The 17383-nt window shown below is 47.7% G+C and overlaps 1 protein-coding gene and 1 long non-coding RNA gene across 3 annotated transcripts in view; one reads left to right on the top strand and one right to left on the bottom strand.

The window, feature by feature from the left end:
* Nucleotides 1-8791, bottom strand: part of LOC121017133 (uncharacterized) — an 11613-nt gene extending 2822 nt beyond the window's left edge. For both annotated transcript variants that reach the window (XR_005784635.1, XR_005784634.1), the window contains exons 1-3: nt 8380-8791; nt 8128-8249; nt 7872-7949 (exon numbers count right to left, since the gene is read on the bottom strand). This is a non-coding gene — a long non-coding RNA (uncharacterized LOC121017133). The remainder of the gene's footprint in view (nt 1-7871; nt 7950-8127; nt 8250-8379) is intronic.
* Nucleotides 1-17383, top strand: part of ASIC2 (acid sensing ion channel subunit 2) — a 1013351-nt gene that overhangs the window by 695972 nt on the left and 299996 nt on the right. The window lies entirely within an intron of this gene.

A 17383-nucleotide genomic window follows, 5' to 3' on the forward strand; every position in this document is an offset into this window, starting at 1 on the left:
CCCCCCCCCCCCCCCCCCCCCCCCCCCCCCCCCCCCCCCAGAGCAGGCAGATTTTGCTAACAAATGACCTACAGAGGAATATCAGATAGCTCTCTGATTGTCACCACTGCCAGATCTGGTTCTGACTCTTCTCGCTGTGGCTAAGATGGTGTCAAAGAGGTATATCTCTTCCCTTCCCAGGGTGTCAGGGTCTGGAGCCATCACAGCCCTGGGTGTGCACACGGTCAAAAAGAGAGGCAGCTTTATCCTCCCCCCCCCCCCCCCCACTCAGAAGACCCTGCCTCTGGCACACCTGGGTGGCTCGGTTGGTTAAGTGTCTGACTCTTGGTTTCGGCTCAGGTCATGATCTCACGGTTTGTGAGATCGGACCCCGAGTCAGGCTCTGCGCTGACAGCATGGAGCCTGTTTGGGATTCTCTCTCTCCCTCTCTCCCTCTCTCTGCCTCCGCCCCCACCCCCAGACCCCAGATCATGCTATCTCTCTTTCTCTCTCTCCCTCCCTCTCTCTCTCAAAATAAGTAAATTAAGCATTTAAAAAAAAAAAAAGGACACTGCCTGCCTGGCATAGGGAAAGGAAAGGGGCCCACCTCGAGGGCTAGGCACTGTGCTGGGGGTGGGAAGGACCCCTGTCAGGGGCCAATTTCTTAATCTGCCAGAGTTTGGTCTCTTCAGATGCAAGCTAGGGATGCTGATAATTATTCGTGCCCTACTCACCTTATCTAGAACGTTCAGAAAGTTCTTAATTAAGGGGCACCTGGGTGGCTTTGTTGGTTGAACGTCCGACTTCGGCTCAGGTCACGATCTCACACTCTCTCCGATCCAAATGGAGAGGCCAAAGTGGCCTCTTAAAATACAGATTGGGTCCCCTGAGTGCATAGCAGGGGTCAGCAAACTGCAGCCCACAGGCCAAATCCAAACGCACTCTACTTTGTAAATAAGGTTTTTTTTATTGGAACATAACCCCGTCCATTCATCCACGTATTGTCGATGGCTGCGTTTTTCCTAGGGAGGCTCTCTTTTTTCGTTAAAAAAAATTACTGTGGTGAAAAGAAAGGTAATGTAAAATTTACCATTTAAACGTTTCTAAGTGTACGGTTCAATCACATTAAGTATATTCACATTGTTGTACATCGAATCTCCAGAATTGTTCACTTGGCTGAGCTGAAACTCTGACCTATTCAACAATAACTCCCCTTGGCCCTACGCCCCAGCTCCAGGCAACTACCACTGTACTTTCTTTCTGTATGAACTTGACGACTCTAGGGGCCTCGCATAAGTGGAATCGTGCAGTATTTATCTTTTATGCCTAGCATACTTAGCGTAGTATCCTCCAGGTTCATCCACGTTGTAGCCTACAGAGACTTTTTAGACTTTTCCTCCTCATCTTCCCGAGAAATTTTAGTATCTCAAATATGCTGTATATCTGTTTGTGCACCGTGACCCTTTGGAAGGCCACAAACCGTTAAAATATCCAAGATTGTTCACCCTCCTCCCCAAGAACTGATTTTCACCATCAGCAACAATTCCCCCCGCTAGGAATGCATGCTCTCGCCAGCACCCCTGGCCATGCCCGTGCACGCGGGCCTTTGTACCTCTGATTTGCATCTACTGCCTGGAATCACCTTTCCCCCCTTTTCTTCAAAACCCAAGCTGGATGTCACCTCCTCTAGGAAGCCACCCTGGGGGTCTCACCCGCTTACACCCTTCCTCCCGGTCAGCCCAGCTCTCCTCTGCCACGTATCTCTCATGGGAGGCTCCCATCTCTGTTTACTCCCAGCTTCTCCTGGTAGCCTGTGAGTTCCCTTTGGCCAGACCTGTCTTCATCCTCCTGCTTCCAGAGCCAGCGGGGGCCCAGAGCAGTACGGTCACCCGATGGATGTTCACCAAATGCATGACCTCATTGTATCCTCACAAAAATGCTGACAGCATCACTAGCCCCATTGAACAGTGGAAGAAACTGAGGCTCTGCCCCAGGTCCCACGCTTCCCAGGGGAAAGCCTAGCAAGAACTTTGGAGTCAGTCCACCTTAGGTTGAAAATCTGGATTCTGCTCTTAACCACTGCATGTCCTTGGGCAACAACACCTCTCAGAGCCTCAGTTTCCACAACCGTAGAGGTTAGAATCATGATGAGGTTCTGTGAGGCCACCAGTGGCCTAGGCAGGCCTCAACAAATGGTAGCCATGGTTACTCTATGAAGTGGTGGAGTCAGGGTTTGAACCCAGGTCTCCTAGACTGCAGAGTCCACGCACTTTGGGTTCTGTTGCTGTTCCCTCACCAGAGTGCCAATGGCAGGGCCTGACGGGGGCCCTGGGACCACTTATCTCTCCCATAGCCCCCCTCTGAGAGGGCAGGACCACTCACGAGCATAAAGCCAGCTCTGGTGGGGTGTTTGAAGAGCCCCAAATTAAAAAGGGAGCTGGATGTTCTCGGAAGACATTTCCATCCGGCCCAGGCAGCCTGACAAATCACCCTTCTCTGCTCTAGGAATATTTCTGTCTCAAGAACCAAGGCTATTTGTCTAGATTCAGAGTCTTTCCGGCTCCTCTGTGCCATGAGCACACTGACAAATCTGACCGTCTGGTACCTTTTTGTAGCAGCCAACAGAAGCCCTGTTACCTCGTGCGTGACAGGTTACACCACAATCAACAGGCCTGGCTTTGTAGAATCAGTCAGGCTCCAGCCGGCTCTCCAAAGAGAGAGAGAGAGGCTCAGACAGAACCTGGAAACGCCGATCGCTCTCCAGACACTGGCAAGCCTTGAGCAACTCACTTAACCTTTCTGGGCTTCACAGTCCTCACCTGCAGAGCTGGATGAATGATACCCCCCCACAGCCCTGTGAGGACCAACCAGGGATTTCTGTAAAGCATACAGTAGGCGCTCATCTCCTTCAGGCCCCTGCCAGGCACTGGGGAAAGGAAGCCCTTGTCCGGGTGCAAAAACTTAAGGGGTGCCAAAAATCTCAAGATAAAGCAGGTTTAAATGCAATACTTCTTATACATTTTTTCAAGTTTATTTATTGAGAGAAAGAGGGAGCGTGAGGAAGAGAGACAGAGAGAGAGAATGAGCAGGGGAGGGGCAGAGAGAGGGGGACAGAAGATCCAAAGCGGACTGTGCTGACAGCAGAGGGCCTGACGCGAGGCTCCATCTCAAGAACTGTGAGAGCATGACCTGAGCTGAAATCAAGAGTCAGCTGCTTAATGGACTGAGCCACCCAGGTGCCCCTAAATACAGTACTTTTTAAAAATCAAAATTAAGGTCAGAAAAGAAACACCTCGTGATGAACAAAAGATCTGCATTTTAAATAAAGACAGGCTTAGCACTAATCATTTTTCCTTTTGCTGCAGGCTTCATCCAGTATGGCTTGGCTCAGCTTGACGTGGCATTTCTGGAGCCTACTTCAGATTCTGTGTCTCCCTCTCTCTCTGCCCCTCCCCTGCTCGTGCTCTGTCTCTCTCTCAAAAATAAATAAACATTAAATTTTTTTTTTTTTTTTTTAGAAAGGAAACTCTGCCTTAGTTCCCCCCCCTTCTATGAGTCTCCTGTTTCTGTGTAGCACTTGTGTGTCTGGGGATGGGAGCTGGCAGGCTGAACTGTATGTAGGGACTGTCTTCGTCATCTTTGTGGCCCGAAGTCCTAACGTGACATAGTTGCTTCCTGAGTATTTGGTCAATAATTCTGAGCTTGGACATTGTCACATTCATGCACATGTGGCTGTAGCCCCTCAGCTGGGGACCCCCTTGTGCTTGGACCTGCTTCTGTCATGCACGTGGCCAATCCTGGTGGCAGCCACAGGGCATGGCATTTTTCTTCTTTTGAAGCCCCTAAAGAGTATAGGTTCTCCCAGATGTCACCCAGGCTTATGCGTCCCCTGACCCACCCAGACAGCTCCGGGGACAGCCCGGAGTGGTGGAAAATGCCTGGATTTTGAAACCCCTCATACATGAGTGTGAAACCTATCTCCCCTACCTTCGACCTCTGTCACTTCGCCTGCACTACTTAGATTAAACTAAACCACAGTTTCCTCAACCCAAAAATGAGACCAAGCTTTCCCAACTGCTAATTTGTGAGAACGTGAAGGGAACGTGTGTAAATTACCTGGCACATAGTAGGCATTCCAGCAATTCTGGCTTTCATTATGTGATTTTGTTCTCCTTTCCGTTAGAACAAGGCATGTCCATCCTTCTGCCCTGGCTTTATTTTTGCCTTTCAGGACCCACCCCATAGCTAGCGGTTTTAGGTGGCTGACAATTATCATTTTGTCTGGACACTTGAGCTGATATTAGCCTAACCGCTTGCATTAATATTTTCCCATTTCTGGGGTTCTCACAGTTTAATGTAAAAAAAAAAAAAAGGAATAATAGATCTGTCTCTTTTGAATCCAGCTGCCAGACTTGGCTCAGATTACACTGTTTTACAGACTTGGAGAAAGAGCAAATAACTGGCAGGTCTGGCAGCCCCAAGTTTTCAAAGCGATGAGTCAATCCTGACTTATTGTTATTATCTCCTAATAGTTTACACTGTATTATTCAGTAATTACTCTGTGAATCACCCTGACAGCCTGCATGTGTGCAGCTTGCCTGAGTTATTCCTCAGTCTTCCGCTGCCCACAGGGAGACGACCCCCATCACCTGCCGAATACAGAGGACCCTTTGTCAATCCTTGTCAGGAGAGGATGACACACGAGCCACCCGAGCCACCGTGGTCTTGGGTTGGGTTGCTCATGTGGGGAGAAGGAACAGTTGCCTGCATTCTAAATAACCCCTACAAATAACACAGCCCATCTCCCCTCGTTTTGGGAGGGCCAAAGATCCTCCCTTCAGATAAGAATGGCCTCTTTGGTCAAACCTTTCCTCAACTTTGAGGACTGCGCGCCAGCTGGGTTGATTGCCGATGGGGTCTGTTTGGAACAGGCTATGTGGCCGTGGCCGTTGGGGGACGGGTCTCTTTCCCTTTTTGCATTAAACTGTGAGAACCCAGCAATGGGAAAATCTAACTGGGCAGGACTGGGGGCCAACTCAGCAGCCGATTTTCTGTCTTCCAAGGCATGCCCTCCCCCTCTTAGCCCCTGCAGAGTAGAGCCGAAAAGAGAAGGCAGAGATGTCACACAATGGAAGTACATCCGCTTCGGAGCCAGGCAGGCCTGAATTTAGACCCCAGGCGCGCCCCTCACTCCTGTAGTGACTTTCTCCACACCCTCTGAGCCTCAGTTTCATTGTCTATGAAATGGGCACATTAACACCTGTCTCCTGAGATGCCTCAGCCAACGCCCCTCCTCGGAGCTTACTTTATAATAAAGGTTATGAGGCTCCCTTTTGGAAAGCGTAGACTCTAGAAGGCCTCGGGGTTTCAAACTCAGACGAAAGATGCTGCCGCCCAGGGGATTCGAAAATAGTTGTTCTTCTCAGACACTTAATTTTAGACTTAGAGCAACTGAGCCTCTCCTTGTCCAGCCTCTTCCTGAGGGCGCTGAATACGTCCATTTTGCAGCTCCAGGCTGAAGAAAGAGTTTGTTGTGTCAACACCACTGAAGAGGGGTCTTCCTCACAAACTGGCTTTTTGTTTGAGGGGCAGCCCCAGTCCAAGGCCCTAGGAAGACTTTGCAAATTGTCAGAAATGATGCATCAGTGTGCAAAATGCAAATCTGCCTGGCAACGGTGGAGCCTCCACACCCATAATCCCCTTTGCTACTCCCTCCCCTCCCCCGGGACCCCAGAGGCGTAGCCAAACGATTTTTTTTTCTAACAGGCAGAAGACTTGCTAATTGCTTTTTAAAGTTTCTTTTTCCCCCTTAACTCTGTTTACTTATTATGACAGAGCCTATTTTATTATGAAAGGAGTATGTACTCACTGTGTTTCAAAAAAATACAGATAAGTGGGAGAAAGGAAGGGGGAAAAATTGCCCATCATAATACCACCCAAAGAAAACTACTTTGAGCTCCTTGGTGTATTCTCTTTCTGTTATTTTGTTGTGTTGAGATATTTTTCCATGCTTACAATCCTGCATAAACAATTTTGATTCTTACTTTTTCCCCTTTTGTGTTTTTCCATAAGAAGTCTCCTTTATGATGACTTTCTGATAGTGTTTCAAACGGCTGCATGATTTCCCACTCTTCAGACTCGGCTCAGCCTCTGTAATCACCCCACCAGCGCCGGACATTTGGGGGGTGTCCAATTATTTTCATAGCGTAAATAAGACCCCGATAAGCATCTCCAGGCATGAAGCTTTCTCGACTCTTTCAGATTATTCCCTTAGGAAATTACTTGGTCAAAGGGAATGGATATTTTTTTTTTTTTTTATGTCTCCTGATCCGTATCATCAAATTACTTCTCAAGACATTTCACTTTTTAGAAACAAACCAAGAAAGGAGTATGAAGGGAGGAGGGCTGGCCTTCTATCATCTTGCCAAAGTGAATTTCCTGGAATTCGGCGCAAGGCTACACCCTTCGTAAACAGTCAGTGGGTGGAATGGTTACTAAGAGAGTGAAGCTTAAATATTCTCACCGTACATACACAACAATGGTCGTTATGTGATGGGACGGAGGTACGAGCTAATGCTATGGGGGTGATCGTTGGGCGTTTGGGAGGGCAGAGATTTTTTTATTTCAGATTGAAGAGACTGTGTGCAGGTAATGAGATAGATTGGTACCTAGAAGTCCGTGAAAGTCCAATGAGGGACACTTTGTCTGGGCATACTGTGATAATTCCTGTATGAATCTGAGACCTTGGGGGTGGAAGCAAGGGCCAGAGAAAATGTTCTAAAGCCACTTTCACCACGTTGTTGTTGTCGAGCACTTGAAATGAGGCTGGTCCAAAGTGAGACATGCTGTCAGGATAACATACCTGACAGATTTCTAAGACTTGATCAAAAAGAAAAAAGAATGTATAACATCTATTATTTTTATGTTTATTATATGTTGCAATAATATATATATATATATATATATATATATAGGGTTAGATAAAACATTGATTTTGTCAATCAATTTCACTCGTTTCTTTTCACTTTCGTTTGAAACAGAGTTACTAGAGGGACGCCTGGGCGGCCCAGTCGGTTAAGCATCCGACTCTTGATTTCGGCTCAGGTCATGATCTCACAGTTCGTGAGTTCAAACCCCACATTGGGCTCTGCACCAACAACACAGAGCCTGCTTGGGATTCTGCCTCCCTCTCTCTCTGTCCCTCCCTGGCTTGCTCTCTATCTCTTTCAAAATAAAAAATAAAATAAAATTTTTTAAAAAATTTAAAAATTAAGTAGAACAGATTTTTATTAAAAAAAATTTTTTTTATGTTTATTTATTTGTGAGGTGTGGGGGAGGGGCAGAGAGAAAGGGCGACACAGAACCGGAAGCAAGCTTCAGGCTCCAAGCTGTCAGCACAGAACCCGACACGGGACTCGAAGTCATGAACCGTGAGATCATGACCTGAGCCGGTCGGGCACTCAACCGACTGAGCCACCCGGGAGCCCCCAAAAACAGATTTTTTAAAGCAGAGTTACTGGAAAATGGGAAAGTACATAAATGTCTCGCATTATATCTGTGGGGCAGCGCTGGTGGCAGGAAGCTCTGGTATTTACCTCTCTGGCACCAAGAAGGCTGAGGCAACCCTCATAACCACAGGGGGCGTCTGGAAAGTTGACACCACTTAGTCACTTGGCATGACCAGCTAGTGGGAAAGAATCCTCTGCCAGTAAAGCAGCAATTTTGAGCCTTCACTGAGCGTCAGCTTTACCAGACACGGATGCTCTACCCTCTGCATCCCAGAGATCCTGACTCGGCTCGTCTGGGGGAGGGCACGACATCCTAATTTCCAAAAGCTCCCCACGCGATCCTAATTCACAGCTTGGGTTGAGAACCACATGACGGTCACTCACGCTTGATCCTGGCTCTGTCACCTGATGGCAGGATGACTTTGGGCATTCAGCTAGTCTTTCTCACCCTTACTTGCTCATCTGTAGAATAGGGATAACAAGAAGGTTGACGTAAGGACTAAATGATGCTGCTATCCACCCTACCTGGTACAAAGAAAATGCGTAAATAAAATTCGTAGTTTTTTTTAACATGTGGGTTATGAATTACTGCTATTTAACATAACAAAGGCCTGTCTTTGACTCGTGAGTCAGTACAGACCTTTGCAAGAGTGCAGATCAAAACAGGTGGCAAAATAAAATGGGTGCCTTTCATCTGTGTCATTCAGTTCAGTGCCTCTGGTGACTCAGAAAGTAATTATGCAGAAGAAACTGAGGCAGCACCTGGAGGAGTAAACACGAAATAATAAGTGAGGTTTTCAAAACAAACACTAAACATTCTGACTCCCCCTCTTACCTGCTGTGCAGACCTGAATGAGCTAATCTTACCCTCTCTGAGCTGTAGTTTCCTTACCTGGATGATAAAGATAATAGTAGTGATCCCTTGAATAGTGTTGTCAAGAGGTTAAATGAGTCAGGGAGAGTTAGCTGTCTTTAGAAGCCCTGTGGTTGGGTCAACGAGTGGGATCGCATGGACACGGCTTCCTCGTCTGTAAGATGGAGCTAAGGTGGCTGAGCCCCTGGAGTGTCTCCTTCTGGTAGTGTCTGTGTATGTATAGGCTCTGGCTCAATACATGCATCCTTGATTCTTACGATCCTGGCTCATCACTGACTCTGTGGGATGCTGGGCCCAACGTCCTTCTCTCAGCCCTACCAGAGGCCAGATGCCCCGTCACCTGAGAAGTTCAGAGTGAGTTGGGAAAATTAGGAGACGGGCAGTGTCTAGTTCCAGACGCCCCTCCCAGAGGACCCCCCAAGAGGGTGGAGTGAGGAGCCTGGGGCAAACCTAGATGCTTCAGCCCTGAGGAGATAAAGCTCCTCACCTCATAATGGGCAATGCTGATTTCAGTAGCTGGGGAGCGTGGCTCACAGCCGGATGAGGCCTTAGTGACCGTGTGGTCCTACAACCACTTCCCTTTTACAGTTTTAAGGAGAGAGAGAGAGAGAGAAAGTAACTGATATCAGGCCACACCGTAACCCAGGTGTGGAGCCATGATGAGAACCCCACCGCTTTCCCATTGGGACAGGTAGGATCTCCAAGAACTCATGTGTGCCTAACTCATAGAGGGTGGGAGGACAGGACCTTTCCTCCTTGTCCCAGATGTGTTCCTCCTTCTCCCTACTGAAGGCAACTCCCTTCTGGAAGGAGAGGACAGGTACAATCACCTGCCTGGGTGGTTCTGCATAGGCCCACAGACTTACAAAAACCTCTGATCCTCACAAACCTACAAGGCCAAGATGATGCTGCCCATTGGTAAGGTGAAAACAACGGGGCCGAATGAGGCTACGTGTATTGTCCAAAGTCAAGGGACAGCTATTAAGGACAAAGCCAAGGCCTGGACTCAAATTCTCATGTTTCAAGTTTGTATGTCGAAAGAAAAGCCTCTCTAAAGAGGTCATGCAGTGGCCACTAAGATATAATTGACTACCATGTGAGGGACTTATATGGGCAACCGATCAAGATACCAGGCTGTAATGATGACCTTCTTGACCTTGGCCATGCCACTTTTGAAACTTGGGCCTTAATTTTCTCATTTGTAGAATGGGAGCTTTCCCCAGAGGACTTCTAAGATTCCTTCCTGATCTGATGTGCTGTGACTCTCGGTCTGGATGCTACACCCAGTATCTTAGGCCTTCCTTATCCACTGTGGGCTGAGAGTCCCATTAACTCCACAGCCGTACAGCTAACGAACTTCTCAGCCAAGGAGGAATTAATAGCCTAATCACACTAATGGCCACCGCTTCACAAATACCTACTATCTACTGTGCATGTATGTATCCCTGATCCTAAAATACCCTGCAGAGTAAGTCTTAATGCCTCCATTTCACAGATGAGGAAGCTGAGGTCCTAAGAGAGTAAGGGATTTTCCTACAGCCATACCATTGGTAAGGGAAGGTGGAAGAGTTCAAAGCTCCACGACTCTATCAACTACTGCATGCTGTCCTGACTTCATCACCTAAGCATCTCCGCCATTATTCCCCCTTGGATTCTGAGCTTTTTTGCGCCTCTTCAAGAAGCGTACTCTTAAATAAGGAAAGCATTTGGTCCATAGGGCAAGGTTCCACCCAGCTTTCCCAACAGCATTCACCCCCAGCTCCAGGAAAGGGGAAAAATAACAAGGAGGGAAAGGTGTTTGAAAACATTCTGGTTCACGTAATTACTATATTTAGCAGGGTATCCCCTGGAGACTAATTTAATGCATAAATATATGTATATATAGCAATCAGAAAGTATCACAGGGTTTGCTGAATCTCTATTTAAAAAAAAAAAAAAAGCAACAACCTCAGAAACAACAACTGTATTGAAGACGGGAGCAGGTGGAGACAAGGGTTTTCTTTTTTAGCTCTTTGGCCTGATTCTTCCTGCTCCATGGGGAGGGGAGAACAGAGAGCCAAAGAGAGTGATTGAGAGGGAATCCTGAGGGAGAGCAATGTATGAGTTCTCTAAAGGATAGGACAGGGAGAAAGTGAGGATCGTGTGTGCCCACTGAAGACCGGGTGGCTCGATCATAGGAGCAGGGGTACCAAAAGCAGAGATATCATAGGTGGTGGTGGTGGATGGGCACCATAGTGTGTATTGCGTGCTGTGCTGGGCGTCGTGGCTGCAGCCCGCAAGGCCTGGAAAATGCCATCAACACCTTGAGGATCCGTGGAAGAGATTTCTAGCCTAAAGAATCAGGGGCAGCTTCGCAAAGGAGGTGAGACTTGAGTGGAGCCTCAAGGGGGAGAGACACCTGGGTGTCTCAGTCGATAAGCATCTGACTCTTGATTTGGGCTCAGGTTGTGATCTCATGTTTCGGGAGATCCAGCCCCCCCTCAGGCTTTGCGCTCACAGCGCGGAGCCTTCTCAGAATTCTCTCTCTCCCTCTCTGTCTGCCCTTCCCCAGCTTGAGTACTCTGTCTTTCTCAAAATAAATAAATAAATAAATAAATAAATAAGCTTTTTTAAAAAGTGGATTTAAAAAGTGGGGAGCAGGGGCGCCTGGGTGGCGCAGTCGGTTAAGCGTCCGACTTCAGCCAGGTCACGATCTCGCGGTCCGGGAGTTCGAGCCCCGCGTCAGGCTCTGGGCTGATGGCTCAGAGCCTGGAGCCTGTTTCCGGTTCTGTGTCTCCCTCTCTCTCTGCCCCTCCCCCGTTCATGCTCTGTCTCTCTGTGTCCCAAAAATAAATAAACGTTGAAAAAAAAATTTTTTTTAAATAAAAAATAAAAATAAATAAAAATAAAAAGTGGGGAGCAAGGCGAGGGGAGAAGAAAAGACAGAGGGGGACTTTCCGGGTCTGAGGGACGATGTGACCAGAAATGTGGTGAGAGGATTATGAGTAACACACTGGGAGATGGTGGTTGGATTTTTTGATTGGAGACAAGGGTCCCTGTTGAATCACACTGAGAGATGAGTTCAAAAGAGATTGTCAGGAGACTGCAGAGATGCCTGGTTTCTCCATGAAGGTGTGTGGTGATGTTGTGTAGACCATGAGAAGACCCAAGAGATTACAAACGTCGTCGGACAAGCGCTTGGGAGGGCAGCTGAAAGCTGCCGTGGGAGGATCAGGCAAAGGGAAATGAGTCTGAATCGGAGCATCGCAGGGGACGGTGAAAGAAAGAGCAAGGAGAAAGGAGTCGTTGAGGAAGGATTCTCAGGACTCCGCAATGGGCTGTCTGTGGCGGTGGGAGCCCAGCAGGGAGAACGGAAACTCGAAGTCCTTCTGGGAGGTTGATAGAGACAGGAAGGATGTCCTTTGGGGGAAAGCTGGTCAGCAGCTTGGCGCGCTCCGCAGCTGTGGGAGCCGCTGCCTTTCCTCAAGGGGCAGGGGGTGCCTGGCCCAACAAGTGCATGCTCGGTAACAGCTTCCTGTCGAATGAGAACTGAGCGCACGCTTTGTGTGAGGCGCTACGCTCAATGCGTTACAATCTGTTCATGGAACACTCGTGACAAGCCCGAGAGACGTATTATTTTCTCCATTTTACAGGTGAGGAAGTTAAGGAGCAGGGAGGTTAAATAAAATTGCCCAATATTAGTCCACCAAGCAATTGATCTGACACCAGCATTTACGAACTCAGCAGCGAGGGCTGACGGTGGGAAAAGCAGGCTCTGGGAGTCCCAGAGACCAGAGTTCCAATCCTGTCCACACCAGTTACAGCTCGAACACGCTGCTCAAGTTAATGCCCTCAATTTCCTTGCCCATAAAAATGGTATCATGCCATATGCTTCATCTACCCTATAGGGTTGTCCTGGTAGAACTAAAAAATGGGATGACGTATTTGAAACTGCTCTGTAAATTGTGATGGGCTGCAGGAATGTGGTGTCTAAGAGACACGAGCCTCTGAAATCAGCTATGAAGTACCCGGGTGCTATGATTTGTTGCTCTGTGACCTTGGCTGAGTTTCTTAACCACTCTGGATCTCAACTTTCTTATCTATTGAGGGAGAGCCCCTCCAAGGATTAAGATAAACACAGAATTTAGAATTTTCTGTACATTTCTGCTTTCCTCATTTTCCCCATGTCAGCCATCCCACCCAGTTGTACACACCCATCATGCACAGACGTAATAAACACCTCCGTCTCCCTAACCCGTCCCTTCCGTCATTAAATCTTAGCCACTCCGTCACCAAATTGTGGCTCTAATCTCTCCACTGTTTGCTGTCACAGCCTCTACCCTTCTCATCCAATCTGCCGTATTCTCTGCCTGGATCAAGGCCATGACCTCCTACTCATCTTGCTTGGACCTTTTCATCCCTTACCTATCCACTGCCCACCCCCAAGCTGGAGTAACCTTTTTAAAACCACAAATGGGGGCGGCTGGGTGGCTCAGTCAGTTGAGCATCCCACTTCGGCTCAGGTCATGATCTCGCCATTTGTGAGTTCAAGCCCCACATCAGGCTGCCTGCTGTCAGCGCAGAGCCCGCTTCAGATCCTGTCTCCCTCTCTTTCTGCCCCTCCCTTGCTTTCACTCTCTCAAAAAATAAATAAAACATTAAATAAATAAAACATTAAATAAATAAATAAATAAATAAATAAATAAAAAATACAAACACAAATAGACACATATCATTATTTTGCTTAAGACATTTTAATAGCCACACCCATTACTCTTAAGTCAGTTTCTAAATGCTTTCCACAACCCACAAGGCCTTCTGTGGCCTGAGTGTTGGCTACCTCTGTAGCTGGCTCTTGGGCTGATCTCTGTGCTCACGCACCGCACTTCAGCCACCTTGACCTTCTCTTAGCTCCCTTGGATGCCGTTCTCCTTCCTGCCTTAAGACCTCTTGGGGCGCCTGGGTGGCTCAGTTGGCCCAGCGTCCAACTTCGGCTCAGGTCACCATCTCACAGCCCGTGAGTTCGAGCCCCGCATCAGGCTCTGGGCTGATGGCTCAGAGCCTGGAGCCTGCTTCCGATTCTGTGTCTCCCTCTCTCTCTGCCCCTCCCCCGTCTCTCTGTCTCAAAAATAAATAAACGTTAAAAAAAAAAAATTAAAAAAAAAAAAGACCTCTGTACAAGCTATTCCCTCTGCCTAGGACATTTCCCTGCATGTTCTCTAGCCAGTAACACCTGTTTAGCCTTCAGGAGCTGGCTTCAAAGTCATGTCCTCTCCAGAGCCACCCCTCACTACCCCAGAGCAGTCTAGGTCGCCTTATTATACGCTCTCAGATATCCTTGTCCTCTTTCTTCCCATATTTATCACACAACCGGTTGTTATTCATATGTGTGAACATCTGTTTAACAGCTCTTTTCCCCACTGGAATGTGAGCTCCATGGAGTCAGGGTCCAGTTTTGTTTGTTTGTTTGCTGTAGCATCTCCAGTGCCCGGGCCCTGGCAGGTACTCAATATATAGTCGCCCAATGCTGAAAAGGACGTCGGAAGAAAGCATCAGGCACAGAGGTGAAATGAAGTCTACATTCAGCCCCTTGTTCTCTCTCCTCTCCCTCTGCTGTGGCTCTAGGCCAAGCTGGGATCCTGGGCTGTCAGGGACAATGGTAGGTTACATCGCATGGCTTTCCAGGGTGGTTTTCTTGTGACATTCCTGGCATCTGGAGTGAGGAGGGCAGTAGGCATGCCAGGAGCCTGAGAGAACAATTAACGTCAGCCTCACGTGCCTCTGCCCTGGCTTTCTTCTCTAGGAAAGAGAGAGAAACAGCCCGTGTGCTGTTGAGAACACTGCTGGGTCCCAGGGCTTCTGTCTTCATGGGAGGAAGAGACCACAAGGGTGGGCTCAGGGGGTTGGCCAAATGTCAGGGGATGCTGTAAAATGCTGAGATGAGAGCTTCCTAGGGATGCAGCAGGCACGAAGCTTGGCATCCTGATTCTGTTCATCTTCAAGCAGATAAGGCACGCCTGGCCGCCACGCCCCCTGCATCAGAATACAATGACCTCCGGAATTTGTATGGTCTCCTCACATTCTTCATCCTGCTGGGGTTAGAAGTGAATCAGCAACAACTCTCAGAGCAACAGTCCCAGATTATTACCCCATTTTCCTGATGTGTACATTGAGGCACAGAGAGTCAAGCCACCCCCTGGTAATGGACAGAGACTTAACCATGTGAAAAATAAAACCTTCCTCTGTTCACAGCCCCATTCCTAAAGTATCTGTAATTTCTGTTGCAAAAGCTAAATGGATGAGAAGAGACCTCCTTTGCGGGAAAATGAAGTGCTTGATTCAATAACACAAGGATGCCAAGCCTCCTCTAAGTACCCACTCTTCTGAGAGAAGAGGCACCCAGAAGGACCCATGGACCTTTTCTGAACTCCACCTTTCCACAGCCCTTATAGTCAGCCTCTGACATACAGTCAGTCCCTCCCAGCATTACAGGTGGCTTGCAACTCTTTATTGAAGCCTGGTGCACACACAAGTCGTGCACTCTCATGAGCGTACAGCTGGCTGAGCTCTCACGAAGCAGGCACCTCTGCATGACCAATGCCCAAGCCAAGAATTAGAGCATCATTGACCCCAGTGAAGCATCCACTTCCATGCTTGTCTCCGGTTCCTACTCCCACCAAGCATAACCACTATCCTCATTCCTAACAGCATAGATGAGTTTGCCTATTTTTGTACTTTTTTGTAAGAATAGGGTCATACGAGGAGCACCTGGGTGGCTCAGTTGGTTGAGCGTCTGACTTCGGCTCAGGTCATGATCTCGAAGTTTGTGAGTTCGAGCCCCACGTCGGGCTCTGTGCCGACAGCTCGGAGCCTGGAGCCTGCTTCGGATTCTGTGTCTCCCTCTCTCTCTGCCCTTCCCCGGCTCATGTTCTGCCTCTCTCTGTCTCAAAGATAAATAAAACATTTAAAAAAATTTAAAGAATACGGTCATATGGCACGTACACTTTTGTATGAGACTTGTCCATATTGTTGCAATAGCTGTGGGCCATTCATTCTCACTGTGGCACCGCGCTCTACTCTACAGATAGAGCACCATTTATGTATCCATTCTACATTCATGGTCACTGTGACATTTTCCAGGCTGTGGCTATTAGGAATAACGCTGCTGTGAATCTTCTAATGCATGACTCTTGGTAAACACAGGCATACATTTCTGTTGGGTATATATACCTGGGAGTAAAATGACTATGTCATAGGGTAGCCATATGTTAAGCGTTAGCAAATACTGCCAGTTTTCCAAAAACAGTTGTACCGATTTACACTCCTACCAGCAGCATGTGAGAGTTCTGTTATTTTTTTTTTGTTATGTTTTTCTTTTTTTAATTATTCTCCAGTTATTTGTGGGTATAGCCAGAGATAGTTACAGTTTCAAATGCTCTAGTCCTTTATTCCCATGAATCATTAAACCGTCCCTTACCCACTAATAGGGGATGATTTTGGCTCCTAAAATTGCGCAGTACACACATAATTTTATTTTCCTCACTCGCTAACTCTTGCTCATCCTTCATGATGCTATTCAAATATTACCTCCTCTAACTTGAGCCTGGGCTGGGCGAGGTACCCCTCCTTTTTGCTTCTGCCCCACTGGATGGTTCTCCCAGCCCTTCTCACTCATTCTGTAGGCACCTGTCTCCCCCATCAGTCTATCAGACCATGGCATGCTTCACGGGAGGTGCTATGTCTTAACCATCACTGCCTTCAGTACTTAATACTGTATAGAGCATAAGGTAGGCTTTCCGAAAGTGTGGAATGAATGAATGAATCTTTCTACTAGATGGTAAGTCTATGGAAAGCAGGGGTCAAGACCTCTACTTCTCTTGCATCACCCCAGTGGATTAATTAGGCACACAGCAGGCACTTAATAGAGGCTTGCTGCAATGAATTGGCATGAACTGCAAACCAACAGCTCCAGTTGCTTAAGGGAAAGAGTCTTGTTGAAAACCACAAGGGCAGGGCTGGGCGGACAAGACTCTCTGTCTGGATGTTGGCAACACTTGGATCTTACTTCCTGCTGGCTTCTCTCCTGTCACTCAGGAGGGAGAGTGAGGTGATTCAGACTCACTTCTCACCCACGTACAGAGCTGACTTCGCCCCACTTTCAGCCCGGCTCAGGCTCTGATTTCCCAAGATCTGAAGTCCAGGATCCAGACTTGCAGCGATGGAAATAAAGCCCAACCCACCTCCTCCACCCCCAAGTCCTCGGAAGCAGGCCCCTGCTCTTGACTCATTCTGGGCCTGTCCCTCCTCTGTCATATGTCATTCTCTAGAAGTAGAAGGCAGATCATGGATCCATGGTGGTCTTTCCTGGGCTCCAGACAGCTAAAGGGGGAGCCATGACATCTTGGGCAGACTGAGACCCAATACTGGCCACTGTTCCTGCTATTCCCTAACTTCCGACACTGTGAGATGTCTGGTCCAAACCGTGGTGCCCACAATCTGCTGATGACTTAGAGAACAGCACATTTTCAATGCTCTAGTTAAGCTGGCATCACGCTTCTCATCAAGGGGACTGTAAACTCAGTGAGAAGAAAATGTGTAATGAAAGTTCAGTAGATATCTTGTCCCCATGTAAGAGGGGATTATTTCTACCAAAAACTTGATAGAAAGTAATTATGACCTGCTTTCCTCAAAGACTGGGAAATGGCCATTTCTGATCCTAACTTCCAGCAAGAAGCAAAATGACTTCTGTTAGGAAGACACAAAATCATAAGAATAAACATAATCCTTAATCTTTCTTTATGCTCAAAGGAATATAAGATGTATTTTCATGCAACTAAGTAATAAATATTCCAAATGGTGGCACAGAAATAATAAGCAGTGCTTTGTATTTCCACAGAGGCCCCGTTTTCAAGTTTTAATTCTGATATGGAAATGCTGTGCATCCTTACATAAGTCAACTCCCTTTCTGGGCCTCAGGTTCCGCATTTATAAAATCGTTGCCTCCGTGTCTGACATGTGGAGAATGTACAAGACTAAGTTTTTG

This window comes from Herpailurus yagouaroundi, unplaced genomic scaffold (assembly GCF_014898765.1).
Source record: "Herpailurus yagouaroundi ecotype Mexico unplaced genomic scaffold, PumYag 215, whole genome shotgun sequence".
NCBI lineage: Eukaryota > Metazoa > Chordata > Mammalia > Carnivora > Felidae > Herpailurus > Herpailurus yagouaroundi.